The sequence below is a fragment of the Parasteatoda tepidariorum genome, chromosome 9 (genome assembly GCF_982258835.1).
Source record: "Parasteatoda tepidariorum strain Cologne lab strain chromosome 9, Ptep-v5.0, whole genome shotgun sequence".
In the NCBI taxonomy this organism is placed as follows: Eukaryota; Metazoa; Arthropoda; class Arachnida; order Araneae; family Theridiidae; genus Parasteatoda; species Parasteatoda tepidariorum.
This window is the reverse complement of record NC_141763.1, coordinates 16,704,845-16,721,466: the sequence shown is the minus strand read 5'-3', so window position 1 is coordinate 16,721,466 and position 16,622 is coordinate 16,704,845. Positions and strand designations below refer to the sequence as shown.

The 16,622-nt window shown below is 31.2% G+C and overlaps 1 long non-coding RNA gene across 1 annotated transcript; it reads right to left on the bottom strand.

Moving 5' to 3' along the window:
• Positions 1-211: 211 nt before the first annotated feature.
• Positions 212-12,137, bottom strand: LOC147803346 (uncharacterized). Its single transcript, XR_015428852.1, has 3 exons — positions 11,995-12,137; positions 2,788-2,825; positions 212-305 (listed from the first exon to the last, which is right to left on the bottom strand). It is a non-coding gene; the product is annotated as an uncharacterized LOC147803346 (long non-coding RNA).
• Between the last annotated feature and the right edge of the window lie 4,485 nt (positions 12,138-16,622).

The window sequence follows — 16,622 nt, the reverse complement described above, 5'->3', positions numbered from 1 at the left end:
GATAAAAAATTAATATTAATCATGAATATAAGCTTATAAAGTATCTCTCTGGCTCTCCTTTACAAACAAATAAAATAAACTGTGTTTTTAAGTTCCACCTTTGAAAATTTGATTTCCGGAAATTTCTGTGATTGATGATTTTTTGAAACGTCTGCACCTTCGATCTCCGGAAACTTCTGAAAAATCCGGATTTTTTCCGGAACACAATCAGCCCTGCCCGAATAAAAGGAGGAGCAAATTAACAAAAATGTTAAATGATACTAAACCTTTTTAGCCCAATTTTCAACCGCCTTTTCTACTTCCTCCTGTAAATAGAGAAAAAAAATTCTCTTAATACTATGCACAATATCTAGTAGAGTAAAATGGGCTTACATAAAATTAAACTATATTAACTATTCATGGAATGAGAAGAATTAACAGAGAGCACACACATGCTCCCTGCTCGCTTCGATTGCCAATCCTTATTATTCTTTTGATCATGTTTATTTTGATAATTGTGGTAGGAATTTTAAGGTCAGCAGTCTATGTGGTGGCTGTTAGTCGGTTGTTAATTTCAGGGCTGCCAAATTTCTACACCTCTTGTAAAAATTTATTTTAGTGGAAACTATTGTGACGCTTATCGTCACTCAAAATTAAAGTCACGAGAAAGGGTTAAAATTAGATTTCTAGAACATCTCGAAGTTTTCGCGTAAATAATACTACCGAGGGAAATCTCCACCGGCAAATAGTAACTTAAATACGGATAGAGTAATTCAAATAAACAATTAGGTTAAAATCTTACAATTTCATGGTATTAACCCCATCATGGGACTAACACGAAAGCACCAATAGCTATTGGACTCAATAACTAAAACTTGACCTTACCACAAATTTGTAACTTTTGACGACGCAAAAAATAATGATGTTAAAAAGCAGCTGGAAGGAAAGGGTTAGGAGAGCAATCAAAGCGAGTCTACTCTAGGCAGAAGTAAACCATTGTATAAACTTGATAAGTCTCTCTCTTTACCTAAAAAGCGTCACACCATATTTATGTTTTATTCATTTAAACTTATTTTACGCACCGTTACATATAAAAGATTTAAAAGTTTATATGCAACGCCACTTTTTACTCCAGATCTTTCGTGATGAGGCTTTAAATGTTGTTGCAATAGTTTCAAAGTTTTGGTTTCTCAAACGTCAACCAACGGCCATGCAACGAAGAGCAGAAAATCATCATGCATTCGATACGCTTCTACTCGAATTATTTCTCCAGCAATTATAACCCACCCAGGGCCCGATCTATTTCAGGATACATTCAAGATCCCACGTCAACGAAGGCTGTTGAAATTGCCGATAAAACTTTGGATATTTCACCTCCACAGCAGTGTCATCTTTTCTTAAAGTTCTTCAACCGCAAAATTAGAACTGTTACAAGACGTCCTTACTTCCTTAAGAGAAGCTCTAGAAATCGTTCTAGATCTAGAATTCATTCTCAGCTGAAACACCTAAGTGTTAAAGGCGATGTATGCTAGTATATCACAAAAAGTTCAGTTCATAAGTATCGAAACACTATAAAATCTATGGTACATAACTGTCTTATTTAAGCATACAAATGCTCCTACAGGCACATTTGCCCAACATGACGTCCAATTTGTCCACATACACATAGGATTTTATAGGTAACCTCTCTTCATCTAAAGGTTGCAAGAAACTGCTGAGTAACCTTCTTTAATTAAGATAACATTTTAAAGTTTAACTTTACCAGAAACATATCGTTTTGATCATAGTTGTCATTTTTATAATTTTAATCATATAAAATAGGTTCTATCATATATAAAATAGGTATAATATAAAATAGGTATAAAAACGATCTTTTAATTTCTAATACCAACAATCGCATATGCTACAGATTTATTAAGAAAAAAATTAACAAATAAAAAAACAGTGGCAAGTGTCAAAAAAACAGTAACAAAAACTAAACACACAATTAGTATTTTTAAACATTGGCTCTCGACCATTTCTGTAATGTATATTCAACTAAACATGATAAATTTCATGATAATGATGATAAATTTTATGATAATGATGATAAATTTCATTTAAAAACAGACTATCGATAGAAAATATTTAATCTTATTAATACAAAAATGTGTTGCTGTAGTTACCTTAGCAGCAAAATAACTTGGGGCCCTTATTCATTAATCTTGGCTCAATAAGGGTTCAAAGCGCCGTTATTTTTCCGATATTGGCCCTATATAGAATTTTTCGATTCATCCGATATTTTATATGCATTTTTTAACCAATATAGGTTCTATGTTGGCCAATGTAGGACCGATATTACGAAATATTGACATCTCAACATTGGTCCCCCGGTACATGTTCTTATAAGAGGACCCATACTGGGGCCAAAGTAAACAGTACTAAAATTAATTAAATAAACTCATATCGATATTCTTAGGTTAATGAGTAAAAATTAACATTTCATTATTATTAACATTTATTTATTCTATTTAAAATGTAAATCTATAGACTTCTTTCAAAGTATACAGACTCGACGCACGACTTTTTACTATATTGCAATTTGAATGTATTAAAAAATTGACAAATTTTTAAAGATACCAAACAAAGGTTGCCTTACAATCAACAGATAATAAAATTATAATAACTAAATATGGCTGGTATTTGTTAATTTCCTTTTAAAAGAGTATTTTAAACTCTTGAGGTTTCTGCCTCCTAGTACTTTCTAAGTGAATAAATTATAAGTTATTTAACAAGTTAGAAATAAGAATTAGAAAAAAAAAGCACTACCATTTCTCCAGGTGGTTTTACAAACCCAGCATTTGTACCTGTAATCAAATAAATCAAAAGTGTGAAATAATTACACCACGTATTATCTAGATTAATAAAAACAAAACAGTAAATGTGTTACAGTTGAAACATACAAGGGGTGATCAAATGAAAAGGTACGAAACGACACGGTGGGTACAAATGTAGACTTTATTCAAAATATACACCATAGGCCTGAGCACAACGATCCCACTGATGAACAAGCCGCAGGATTCCTTGTTCCCAGAATTCCTGTGGCCGTGACGAGACCCAGTCCTTCACAGCATCCTTGATTACATGGTCCGAGTTGAAGCGCTTCCCTTTCAGGTGTTTCTTCAGTGGACTAAACACATGGAAATCACAGGGCGACATGTCCAGACTGTAGGGCGGATGGTCCAACGTCTCCCACTTGAACATATCCAGTTCCATGTGTGTGACTCTGGAGACGTGTGGACGCGTTATCATGGAGCAGAACCACACCCTCCGTGAGCAGCCCCGCTCTTTTGTTCTTGACGGACCTGCGTAGGCGTGGGAGTGTTTCACTGTACAATTAGGAGTTAATGGTTTTTCTGTGCTCGAGTTTCTGTTCCTCATACGGACTGCCGTATCATTAGGACGCCGCTTTTGATAAGAGCCTCTGCTCTCTCCTGCGCATGCTCCGATTCCAGTCAGAGACTCCAATCGCATCCCGAGATGTCTCGCTACGTTCTCCCATGGCGGAATATGCAAATATTTAACTGTTACGGTTTTACGTCGTTTCGTACCTTTTCATTTGATCACTCCTTGTAGTTTTTGCATGAAGTGTTTTAATATTTTAGACAACACATACTGTGATAGTGTAATTCAGTAAACGAAATCGGACGAATAGGTTATCGAATCTTACGTAATCCATTTTTTTAGAAATTTGATAGCTCAGTAACTATTCGACCAATTTCGTTCAAAATTTGTATCTTTTTATTTAAAATTACATTTTTTTTTAACTATATGTAAAAAACTGCATGCGTTCCGATTCAAAATGTTTCGACTATTATTAAATAAAATAAACGAAAATGATTTTATTCACTATTCGAAGTATATTCGTAGTTTTGTACCATTTTTGTATCGATTTCAAAAAATTTTATTGCATTTTCATTAAGATTTGATTTCATTTCATTATCACCTACGATTGTTCATGTATAATTTTATCAATTTTTAATGTACTTTAAGAAGTTTTTTTGAAGTTATACTTCTTATGAGACTTCCAACAAGGTTGCGTTAAACGTTTAAGGATACATTTTTATTGGCCGGGAAATCACGTGGTAGGATCCAGTTTTCCCTCATTCATTTCCATATTGTTTTTGTTCTCACTAGCATAAAAATAATAAAAGTCATAAAAGTATTGTTTTTCTATAAATATTTTTGAAGTTATACTTCTTATGCGACTTCCAACAAGAAAGCGTTAAACGTTTAACGCTACATTTTTGGCCGGGAAATCACGTGGTAGGATCCAGTTTTCCCTCATTCATTTCCATATTGTTTTGGTTCTCACTAATATAAAAATAATAAAAGTCATAAAACTTTTGTTTTTCTATAAATATTTTTTTAGTTTGTTTTGATACACATCTAATTTATTAGAGAGCAGGGAAAAGAGTCGTTGAATAGAACTAGTGATCCTTCTACGACTGCTGATTCTTCTAAAATTAACGTCGCAGGTTACGCAGTTTAACTTCTTCCGCGTGGAGGGACTCCACGCACTTTTTTTTTTACGCAATGTGTCCGTATTTTGATCTTGTGCTATAAAAGTCTTGCATTAAATTCAATTAAAATTTTTCAGAGTATTTTGAGAAAATTTTTGTCTGATACAGTAACGTAATTAAGATTTTGCTTTAACTGATTTTTATTATGTGAAATACCGATCATTAGAAGCAAATGTTATTTAGAGTGATAATGTTTTCTCACACTGCACATTGGGGGTGCAAGGATTCCGTTACCCCCAACCTCCTACACCTGATGCATGCCTGCTATTACTCACTTCTAAACCTTCTGGAATCAAACTGTCCAAAATTCTTTTCGCAAGCAAACATTTGAAAAGTTTCAAAATCATTACGTTTCCACCATGTTCTAAGTTACAATTATAACGTTTTTGTTTCTAGTTATGATGCGCATATTTTGACGTTTTTATAATCAACAGGTAAGTTATTCATAATTTTTGGTGACTTTTTGTCGCCACGAAAAGGATTCTATATCTCTCCCTTCCTTTTACAAACGTATGAGTTTTATAAAAAAGAATTTTTTTGTTAAGAACGAAACTATAAAAAATAGTGCGTGGAGTCCCTCCGCGCGGAAGAAGTTAAACTTCGTAACCTGCGACGTTAATTTTAGAAGAATCAGCAGTCGTAGAAGGATCACTAGCTCTATTCAACGACTCTTTCTCCTGCTCCGCTCGCTTCCGTGCTCTGTAATAACGATAATAATTGTGCATTTTTCCCTGGTGGACCTCTTGAACCAGTGGAAGTGCTTGTGGTTGCCTCATCGTCTCGCCATGGAAAATGTATTTGTATTAATAATGTATGTGAATGCGTCATAATGCAATTTCAAAAGAGAAAACCTAACAATCAATTGATATTCACAAGAGACGTACCTTGACATAACCTTAAATCCGTCGCATTGTCCGTGGGATTGTTTTCACTCATTTTTTACAATTGTTATCCACTAAATTTGAAAATAAAAAATACTATCCTATTAAATTATATGTGTATCAAAACAAACTGAAAAAATATTTAACAATATATAATTGTACAATATATAACTGTACAATAATAATAAATATTTGACTTTTATTATTTTTATGCTAGTGAGAACCAAAACAATATGGAAATGAATGAGGAAAAACTGGATCCTACCACGTGATTTCCCGGCCAATAAAACGTTTAACGCTTCCTTGTTGGAAGTCGCATAAGAAGTATAACTTCAAAAAATATCTTCAATAATAATACATTTTGTCATTCTGTTTATTTATAAACAAATCCTTACTTTCTGAATTGTATCATCATTTTTTTTAAAACTTACTCACAATTATCTCAATTACTAAGACAAGTGATGATATAACATAACCGAAAAGTAATATAATTATAACACCAGATATATCATGTAGTCTTAATGGTTGGGTATCATCCTCGGAATGTTTTTTTGGTTCCTTAATATATTTTTGAATTTGAATGTCTCTCAGTATTTTTTGATATACCCCGCTTTGCCAAGCCCGCGAAATAAAAGCATTAATTTTATTCTTCAGGCAGAAGTCTTTATCCATGTATACTGAAATCATACTGGGTGAAATTCTGTCGTCTGACACGAAAAGGTCAGGGTTCGATCCGTACTGCAAGTCCAAGGAAATATCTTCCATAATAAATGCATAACCTTTAGAAAACGATTCATCGTAGTCAATGTTCGTATATTCATATAAAAAATTTGCTTTCTCAACGTTTTTATATAGGTTCCGAACATAATCATAAGAGGAGTGATTCAGTGCATATTTGACCGCATACGCAGCACTAACATAGAATTTCAGATTATCCTTTTTTACGACATCGGACAATTCTTTAAAATTCCGCACTGGTGGGTTTTTTAAGGGATTCACCATAAAGGAGAAAAAAACTGCAGAATAGCTGAAAGAGACCACCAACGAGAAGAAAAAGAATGCAGTGAAGAACAGTCTGCTCTTGAAATATGTCATCTTAAACTGTAACCCTTGCTTTAATAGGCTGCTCAACATCTGCAAGCACATATTTACATAAGTTATTTTAATGTCCAGCGTGAGTACACCAACAATAGGAAGTAATAACAATGCAAACAGGAATCCCAACCACGTGTTAAGAGTAAATGGGTGGAGAAATGCAAATCTTGTCGATAATGGCACAGATCTTTTTACGACAAATGAAACATGAACAATGTTATAAGGAAAACTCATGTAAGCTTTCGCAAATCTTTCAGAATTCAAAAGAATTAATCCAATTGCCATGTGTGCTATTTTATAGTCAACGAATTCTACATGTGATCTGGGGCCTTTATAATCAAAAAAGTTTATAATTTTCACTCTTAAACCCAGATAGTCTAATAAAGTTTGTAGAAAAATTCCTTCATAGCCACTGAGTACATATTTTCCATCCGAAATTTCAGTAGCATTCATTATATCTCCAGTGAATGCAGTTGAAACTATTAGATATTCAAAATCACACATTGTTTTTAATGTTTACAGTCAAAACGGCTTATAGTTTAATTTATATTTATAATAAAATACACAAATTCAGAAAATGTATATTGCTAACGAAACTATTATAATTGTACTCATAATTAAGACTTATTAAAGTTTTAAAAGTAAGAATATTTATAATTTTAAACAATATCCACCAGAATAATAAATATGCCAGCATCAGTGTGTAGATTTGAAGAAATTTATATGATAAGATTTTCTGTTACGCATTTTATATACCCAGAGTATATTTTTTATGTGTGTATATAGACATTTCTATACACGCAATATTGACTCTGAATGATCGTAAATAATATTGATATTGTTTTTAAGACATAGTTTCCTTAAATGGGGAAAAATACATTCTTTTAAGTATAGTACAGTTAATTGTAAACAAGTTGATGATTATTTTAAGTATGTTTTCATGTTTACCAAACTTAGTTTCGCTTCATTGAATAAATTGCGTGCTTGTCTACAAACACAGGAATGTTTTGTTCAAAATTTTCAGTGAATTCATTCTATTTAAATTAATCAATATCAACTAACTTCTTTTGGTAAAAACCAATTTTGATACCATGTCTGATTCTGTTTATTTAAGTATAAAAAAATACGTATCTCTGTTTTTCAGTAGTGCTTGTACAGTTAATCGCTTAATTAAAGTATTTTATTATTTTAAATTAGAAAGCAACTTTAAATATAATTGTAAACTAACTACTATCGAAAATTATGGATTAAAAACAATAGAGATATTTAAATTTGTAGCAAAATTTGAATTTTTTACTGGAAGAGTTCTATTTGTTTCTATTCTATTTGTCAGCCCAAAAATATTACTGCAAAAATAAATAAATAAAAGCACCGTACTGAATTGAAATATATATATGTGCTTAATTTATTTGCGTGACATTCAGATGCAAATACAGAGCATCCTGAAAGCTATTTCTCAAAGAATGAGGCATGTAGTTAGAGATATTTTAAAATGGTGTTAAAATATGACTATCGTTCTGAATGATATCTGAAAAATAGTTTGTAAATAGTGGCAGTTCGTGTTTTTGTCAAATGTTTAAACATATCCATAATTAAGAGACGATCGACTTTCCAGTGAGGCCTTGAATCAGTCGCAGATAAAATTTTATAATCAAGGTTGAAATTGGATAAAAGCTAACATAGAAGCTGGAAACAGCTAGTTTTATATAAAGTTTATTTCAAAATGTGTTGCAAGCAGTTGTAGTAATTTTTTAAAAAAGAAAGCCGATGAAACGTCAGCGGTTTGTTAGATGTTAGTATTGTTTTTCGCCACTGAAACCGATTTGCACTTGTTTACGTTCGTGCAACAATTGCTCACCTTGTTTGGTGTTCGATCACAGTCTTTTCACATTCTAACTGAATTATTTCTTCAGGTATGAACATTTTCTCTAGCGAACAGGGGGTGGAATCCCACTAATTTTAAATACCTAACACCTCACTTACTTTTCTTGGCCATCACCTCCTCCTACATCAGAAAGCCGCCAAACGGTTTTTCATAAGTAGTCTGCGCAGACTATTTAAAAAGAGTAACCAGTTGTACGCATGAACCCGAATTCTTTTTCAAAAGTAATTGGGGGGAAATTTATCACATATATTTGAGAAATGAATTTGTAGTGGCTGACAAGTAAGTAAAACAAACCAAACATATACATAAATTAAACAAAGTTTTAGAGAGGTATTTGCTACCATTTTCTTAATTTTACTAAATTGTCTATTAATTGGCTTTCACTGTGGTCTGAACCAGGGCTAAAGAGAATAGAAGGGCTGGTTCATTCCTTTGAAGTAGCTCTCGCCACGCCAATCCTTAGATTTTCTCTAGTGACGTCACTTTGGCGCAAAGCTCGAACTTTTACTTCAAGAACTTTTACATCATCGTTCGGCCTTACTAGCTCTAACTAATATTGGAGCATTTCTTTTTGCGAGATATTTTAAGACATTTGTTATTTTCTATAATGACTTTCCTCAGTTTTTGCAGTGAATTTACAAGAGTTTAAAACTATTATCGAAATGCCAGTTTGCGCGATTGCAACTTGAAAAAATTTTGATAGAAAAACAAAAGGAAAAAATATAATTTTCCGCGTGTTCCCTAAAGTAAATGAACAACTATGTAAAGAATGGATTCTGAAATGACACAGTTAATATAAAACAGCAATACGTTTATTCTGTCGTTAAGAACTTTTATAAAAACTCATTATCTAAATAGAAACCGCCTCGTTACTTCAAAAAGAAAGGCAGGTGAAAAAAAATTAAAAAATGGATAAAGTCAAAGAAAATTAAAATGTAAATAAAAAGCATAAATAAAATATATAGTATATAGTTGGAATTCTCCTTATTTCATAACATATTTTTTAATGTAGTTATTCTAAATATTTATGATTTTTTTTAAAAAAATTATATTCTCTTAAATTTAAAAATCTATAAATTATATCATCGTAAATTTAAATATCTATAAACAATTGTAAAATTTCTAATGTCATTATGAACCTAAATTATTATTTTGTTTCAGTAATTAGCGTTTAAGGTTGATGTTTCCTAATGATTAAGTATGAACAAATTGCTATTAACGGCATATTTTAAAATCATGGATTCTAAATTTAACTCAACTTATTGTTATAAAAGAATATGTAGATAAAAAAAGTGTCGATATATGCTTTCATTTTTCTTAATAATTAAAGTTAAAACTGAACTTTTTAAAATAAAGTATTGATAGTGTCATTTTCGCCAACTAGTAAAACATTTTTATAAGTTTTAAATGGTATTTTTTTTAATATAATGGCCAAGAAAGTTTTTTTGAACTATGTTTATGAACGGAAATAATATGTTAATTACGTAAAGTTTGAAAGCTAATAACCAGAAAAAGTCTAACTTATTTTTACAAAGAGAAAGATGCGAAGTTATCATAATATCTTTGTTTGCGATCTCCGAGATCTGTGGACTCAGTGACGTCACGAGGAGGGAAATCGTAGTTTCAGCTCTAGGAGCGGAGTGAACTAGCCCTTCTATTCTCTTTAGCCCTGGGTCTGAACAGGACTTGTAAGAAACCGTACGGAAGCTTTGAGATGTAGGAATATAGTGGTGATTTGAGGGGAAGAAATGAGTTTTTTTTCAAGACATCCAATTGATGCATATTTTCATCATGCTGAATTCATGAGACTATCGGATTTATTGTTTAAAAGTTGTGAACGTTTGCAATACGAAATTATGCTAGTACACAACTCATATCGTTACCTAAACAAGTAAGAGCGTTTAATTGAATGAGATTCGAGACTATCGGATTTATAGTTTAGAAGTTGTGAACGTTTGCAATGCGAAATTATTCTAGTACACAACTCATATCGTTACCTAAACAAGTAAGAGCGTTAAATTGAATGAGATTCGAGACTATCGGATTTATAGTTTAGAAGTTGTGAACGTTTGCAATACGAAATTATGCTAGTACACAACTCATATCGTTACCTGAACAAGTAAGAACGTTAAATTGAATGAGATTCGAGACTATCGGATTTATAGTTTAGAAGTTGTGAACGTTTGCAATACGAAATTATGCTAGTACACAACTCATATCGTTACCTAAACAAGTAAGAGCGTTAAATTGAATGAGATTCGAGACTATCGGATTTATAGTTTAGAAGTTGTGAACGTTTGCAATACGAAATTATGCTAGTACACAACTCATATCGTTACCTAAACAAGTAAGAGCGTTAAATTGAATGAGATTCGAGACTATCGGATTTATAGTTTAGAAGTTGTGAACGTTTGCAATACGAAATTATGCTAGTACACAACTCATATCGTTACCTAAACAAGTAAGAGCGTTAAATTGAATGAGATACGAGACTATCGGATTTATAGTTTAGAAGTTGTGAACGTTTGCAATACGAAATTATGCTAGTACACAACTCATATCGTTACCTGAACAAGTAAGAACGTTAAATTGAATGAGACTATACACAAGTCAATCAAACAAACAGTTCAAAAGTTGCAAGAGTTTTTATGTGATCAATAGTATGAAAGGTTCTGCTTTCGACGCATAATTATGGTTTCCTGCTATCCTATTTCCCGTTGTAATTTTATCACATGTAATGCGACTAATTTCGAAATGGTTGAACCAATAGTTCAGAAGATATAAGATTATTTTAATAATAAAAACAATCCAAATATTGTCTTTGTGTATCTGGTCTCATTCGATTAAAGGAGAAAAAATACCTCAGCTGTCTGTGCAGTTTTGTGAAATGCGTAAATAGGCAAGTAGAAGATACATAAAACGCTTATAACTTCTAAACTTTCAGTCCGATTGTTTCGAGATTGGTCTCATTCAATACAGCTTAAAACTATACATTGGAAAACATGCTAAATATGACCGTGTAAAAGAAGTTCAATTAACCCTTTTGAATCACTCCTTTTTCCCTGAAAAAAAAAAAAAAAAAAAGACGGAAGTGTCGTCCAAAGGAGATGAAGGGAATTTTCAGATATCATTCATAATAACAAAGCTTCTTGTCAGCAAATTTCTTGGGTACTAATTTTTCCCAAGAAACACTTTCTCTTTGTTGTAATTACTGGACTATATGTTAATCGTGACGCAAGTATTGACTACCTGGATTAGAAAAATAACCATCTGTTTGAAAACAAATTAACCTACCGTATACAAAATTGCTTAATACGAGGGAACAAATGAGACGTAATTTTACTCTTTTACAAAACTCTGAACAGTCAAAATTGTCTTTTTTTATTTTTTTTTATCTCGCTTACTTTTTAATAAGTTATTTATTTAATTTGACAAACAATTAACATCTTAGAATTGGCCCTATTTTTTTTTATTTTGATCATAACTAACAAGCTCGAACTTGTTAAAGAGGAAATAATTCAGTTTTATACATTCTTTTAAGCAACATAATTATGATTTGTACAAAGAAAAAAACCTAATTTTGGGTACTTACACGTGGATAAAGTAAGTGCTAGAAACATAGCTAAAATCAAAGACGTCAGAAATTTTAAAAGATGCATGCTCGGTATCATCAAAGGCTCAAGGAATGAAAGTACGCTCAGAAACAACAGAATTTATACAAATGTTATAATTTAATACATTCTGTGATTGATATTAAGTATGTCAGTTGAAACAATATTATTGACAAATTAATACATCCCCCCCTGTAGGTATAAAAAAATCGTGAGTTCAGATACCAATCAGAGAAGTGATTAAATACACAACCATTGTCATCTGTTTACTTACATTGATATTTGTCACAGATCATGACAGCTGCAGAAAAAACAATTACAATATTTTTCCTCAGCTGAACCTTTTGAAATTGCGTCAGCATTCTCACAAAATTGTAAAAGATAAAATAACGAGAGAGAAAAAAAAAGTAAGCATTTTTACCTCTCAACATTCAAAAGTTATTTTCAGAAATAGGTATATCATTATACACTCTAAAATAATACAATGCTTTAAGCTAAGTTGTTTTTTAAGTGATAGTATCACAGCTACAGCAGTCTATTTACATCATTTGCTAATGGTTTTGCCAAATAGCACTTTAGATCGCCAAATTTGCTGACTTTTAAGAATTAGAAATAATGTAGGTTGTACTTACACTTAAATATAAAACTTTTCCAAAATAATTGTCTAATGATAAACAATATTCACTTCTTCAGAGCTGCCAACTAGCTCCGGACAATAATAAATTCGCTATATTAGGTTATCCACCACTATTTCTAAATAAATCGAAGGCTTATATCATTCGCCACAATTTAATTGTTAAGTTATATCATGACGTACGCCACACCTGCCTGGTGGAACGCCTCCGAAAAAGACCTCAAAAAACTTATCATACTCCAAAACAACATCTTGAGAAAACTCACGGCAGCCAGATGGTTTATCCGCAACAACGCCATTAATAGAGATCTTAACATTGACCATCATTTCGACAAATTAAACAGAAACTTCTTTATTAAAGCTGCCACCTGCGATACCGCAAATTTTAATGATATTTTCGACTGCATAAATCTCATAGAGGATGCAAAGATTCTGCCCATTGTACAGTCCGCAAAAAAAAAAAAAAAAAAAAAAACGAATCACCCTGAATAACTATCGTTCTAATGACCGGATTTTCACGAACTAAGTGTCAATCTTAATGGTTCCTGGAGGTGACCTCAAATATGCTAATTAATTAGTGCTAACTATTAATTAAGTTACGAAATCAGACACAAAAACGTACTTTCTCTGAATAAACATACAATTTTTTTTACATATTTGGAATCTAGACACTTGAATTAGGGGGGTAGACAAAATTTTTAAAAAATTGGGTGGTAAATTAATCTACATATTTTTCAATTGAAAAATCTAAAGTTTCAACTGTTTTAATTTATTAGAAGCTGAGAAAAATTAAAATTAATTATTTAAAAAAAATAATTTGGCGACAATAAAGAAATGATTAAATGGGGCGATTAATATTAAAATGTGATAAACTTGCGAGGAACTGACTTCGCTCGCGTAGCGTAAAATTTCATTCATATTTTTTTCGCTAATAATCGTTTGCTAATCTTTTTATTTTTATTTCTTTCACACTATAAAATTCGATGTTTCTTTTTTAGTCATTTAATAATTTATTTGCAATTTAGTAAAGAATTTTGAATAAAAAACACTTTATTCAACAAATGTCTAGTTTTAAAAAAGCGTGCTTCTGATAGAATACACCAGATTGTGCTTATTTAATGTGATTATTTTTTATTTTTTTTATTTTGTTTTTCAATAACTGATACAATTTCAATAATATACATACGTATGCATAGATTTGGAATAATATATTTATCAATTTCTTGAATATATATTTAATAAATATTAATAAAAATACGTAGTCAACATTTTTAAACATCTCTCACAACATCGCAAATTTCTCAACATCTTATAGGGTAAACTAAACAATGAAGGAACACTTAAGCTTAGCTTACCAGTGAATAAACATTAAGTTTTCCAGTGAATGAACACTTAATTTTGAGAATGTTTGATGCTCGTTAGGAATCCATAGGCCACACAAATGTCTAAAAACAAGATTTTTCTTGGAATTACGACATATAACCATAGTTAATGTGGAAAATATTACTTTTTTTTCAGTCATGGAATGGAAAGTAAAATATGTTTAAATACATAATTTAAAAAAAATGTTTTTCATTTTTTCCTCACAGTTTAATAGTCCGTTCTAAATTATGAATGTTTATCATTGTGTAATCCGATGATGTTTTTATTATTATTATAATTCGATCATTTCTTTGTTTACTCTTTTCCCCATATTTTTTAAGCTTTTTTTTAAAAATCTTTTTAAGTATTTTTTTTCTCTTCGTCATGAGTAATTTATTTCTTTTGATTTAACCTTCCTCTTTTTTCCAAATTTTTGGCCAATGTAAATGTATCTTCGAAATTTCTTTTGATTTTCCACTTCCATTTCCAGAATTCCTCACTGGATAATAAATGAGAAAAAGGAGTTTCGAAGTTTGAGTAAAACCCATGTCTCATTGACTTATATCTAGTAGTTACTTATGAAGCCAATTGTTTTTGCAACTAACAATGCCTCAAGAGGACTTATCTCAAAATCAGTTTTCAAGATACTTTCATTATTAATGTTAGTTGTCTCAGCTTCAGAGCCAAAATTTGATTATACAATTGTTCTTTTTGAAATAAATTCTTCAATATTGAGAAAAGCACAGGCTATTGGATATTTGGGAGATTAAACTTTTCTGTCAATGTTCCTTTAAAAATTTGCAACATAACTTGTGAGATTTCCTTCTCAAGCTTCTGAAGAAATAGCCCATCGTTACTCTCGAAGCATATGTTTTGTTGATAAGTTGTCTTGCTCATTAACTCTTGGTGTCTGTTTTGCATGCATTTGTTACAGTCAACGTTTTCTACATCGAATGGAAAAATATCGCATTTCATAAAAGCATTTTAACTTCATCAGTTGATGCCTCAAATCTTATTTAAAAATGGATGTAAAATTTTCTAAACATATTGTTTTACAATTCTTTTGTTTTCAAGATCTAACGAGAGATTTCCAAGAATTAGGTAGAAAAACTAAACCAGAAAATTTGTTTTGAGGAACAAAACTTGCTCAGTTTCAAATTGATATGAGATTTATACCTATCCAGAAGAAGCAAAATATGGAATTTGATTGCATTTTTAATTAGCCATGGGTAGAAACATTTACAATATATTCGTAATATGTTGCTGCGGTCATCGTTTCATTTCATGAACAGCTTTCTCCAATGAAATATGTAGCAGGGACTGATTCTGTAATATCTCAACGAATTCTTCTGTAAGGAAAAACTACCAATGGAGGTACTTTTTCTTTCCTAGGTACTTTAGAATATAAATCCTTATAATTTTTAAGGCCGAAGATTTTTCCCGTTTAAGGGCAGTATTCAGCTCTTGTTTCATTCGCATTGTAAATGCAATCACTTTATAAAAGGATGCCAGGACTACTTCCCTCCTTCTGAAGTTCTTAAAAACCAGTATTTGGAATATTATTCTCTGGAAGTGTTGCCTTTTGAAATTATCTTCGCATTGCACTGAGTTATCGGTGGATGTCGCCTTAAAAAAACTTCACCCATTTTTCACCTAGATAATTGTCTTTAAATGGATTTTTCCTACCAGTTCCCGATAGGACATTAAAGACGGCAATAAGATAATAATTTAGCTAATTATTGGCACAAAATCCTGCAAAGAAATTTTCCATTCAAGCTTTTATTATTAAATTTAGTTGTTATATTTAGTCAGTAAACATAGTTTATTAAGGTGTCTAAGGTATGATGTAATAACTAATAACTACATTTATAAAGATAAATAATAAATCAATTATTATAATTCTTTAAATAAATTTAGCAATTAAATTTGCATTTTGAAATGAAATTGTTATAGGAACTATTCATACAACATTTAACTGAATTTTAGGAGTCCTCTATGTCGCTGAACTACTAATTATCCATGTAAAATCATATTCCACACACATACTATTCATTCACTGGGAAATCTATTCTCAGTGAAGGAACATGCCTGTTCCTTCACTGGTTAGAAGTTGTTTTTTTCTTATTTTTAACATAATTTTGATTTATAATATGACAAAAGGTACAAGAAAATTAAAATTTTTCTTTTATTTTCATTAATCTGAAAAAATCCCAGTAAAGGAACACTTGTTTATTCATTGGTTTTTCATCGTTCGGTAATCCAGTTAATAAACACCCCCTAATCTCAGTACTTGCTTATGTTATGATGATTATAATAAATAAAACGTAACTTCAATGACCATATTTTGAATTCGTTTTTTCACAATGAGAAAAAAAAAGCATTATTATATGCAATTAATTGTAGTTTTAACGGATAACAACAAACACTGACCTTATAATTTTGTCAAGGAAACAAGGCGTTGAACAGATACTAACAAATTCAAAACTTTTTCCAGAGAAGACTCAAAGACCAGGTAACTAAAAGCATTTTTAGATGACTTCCTATTGTTAGGTAGTAAGCTACTGTTACCAATCAATCTAAATTAAAACGTTTAGAATCTTATTTCTAAGAAAT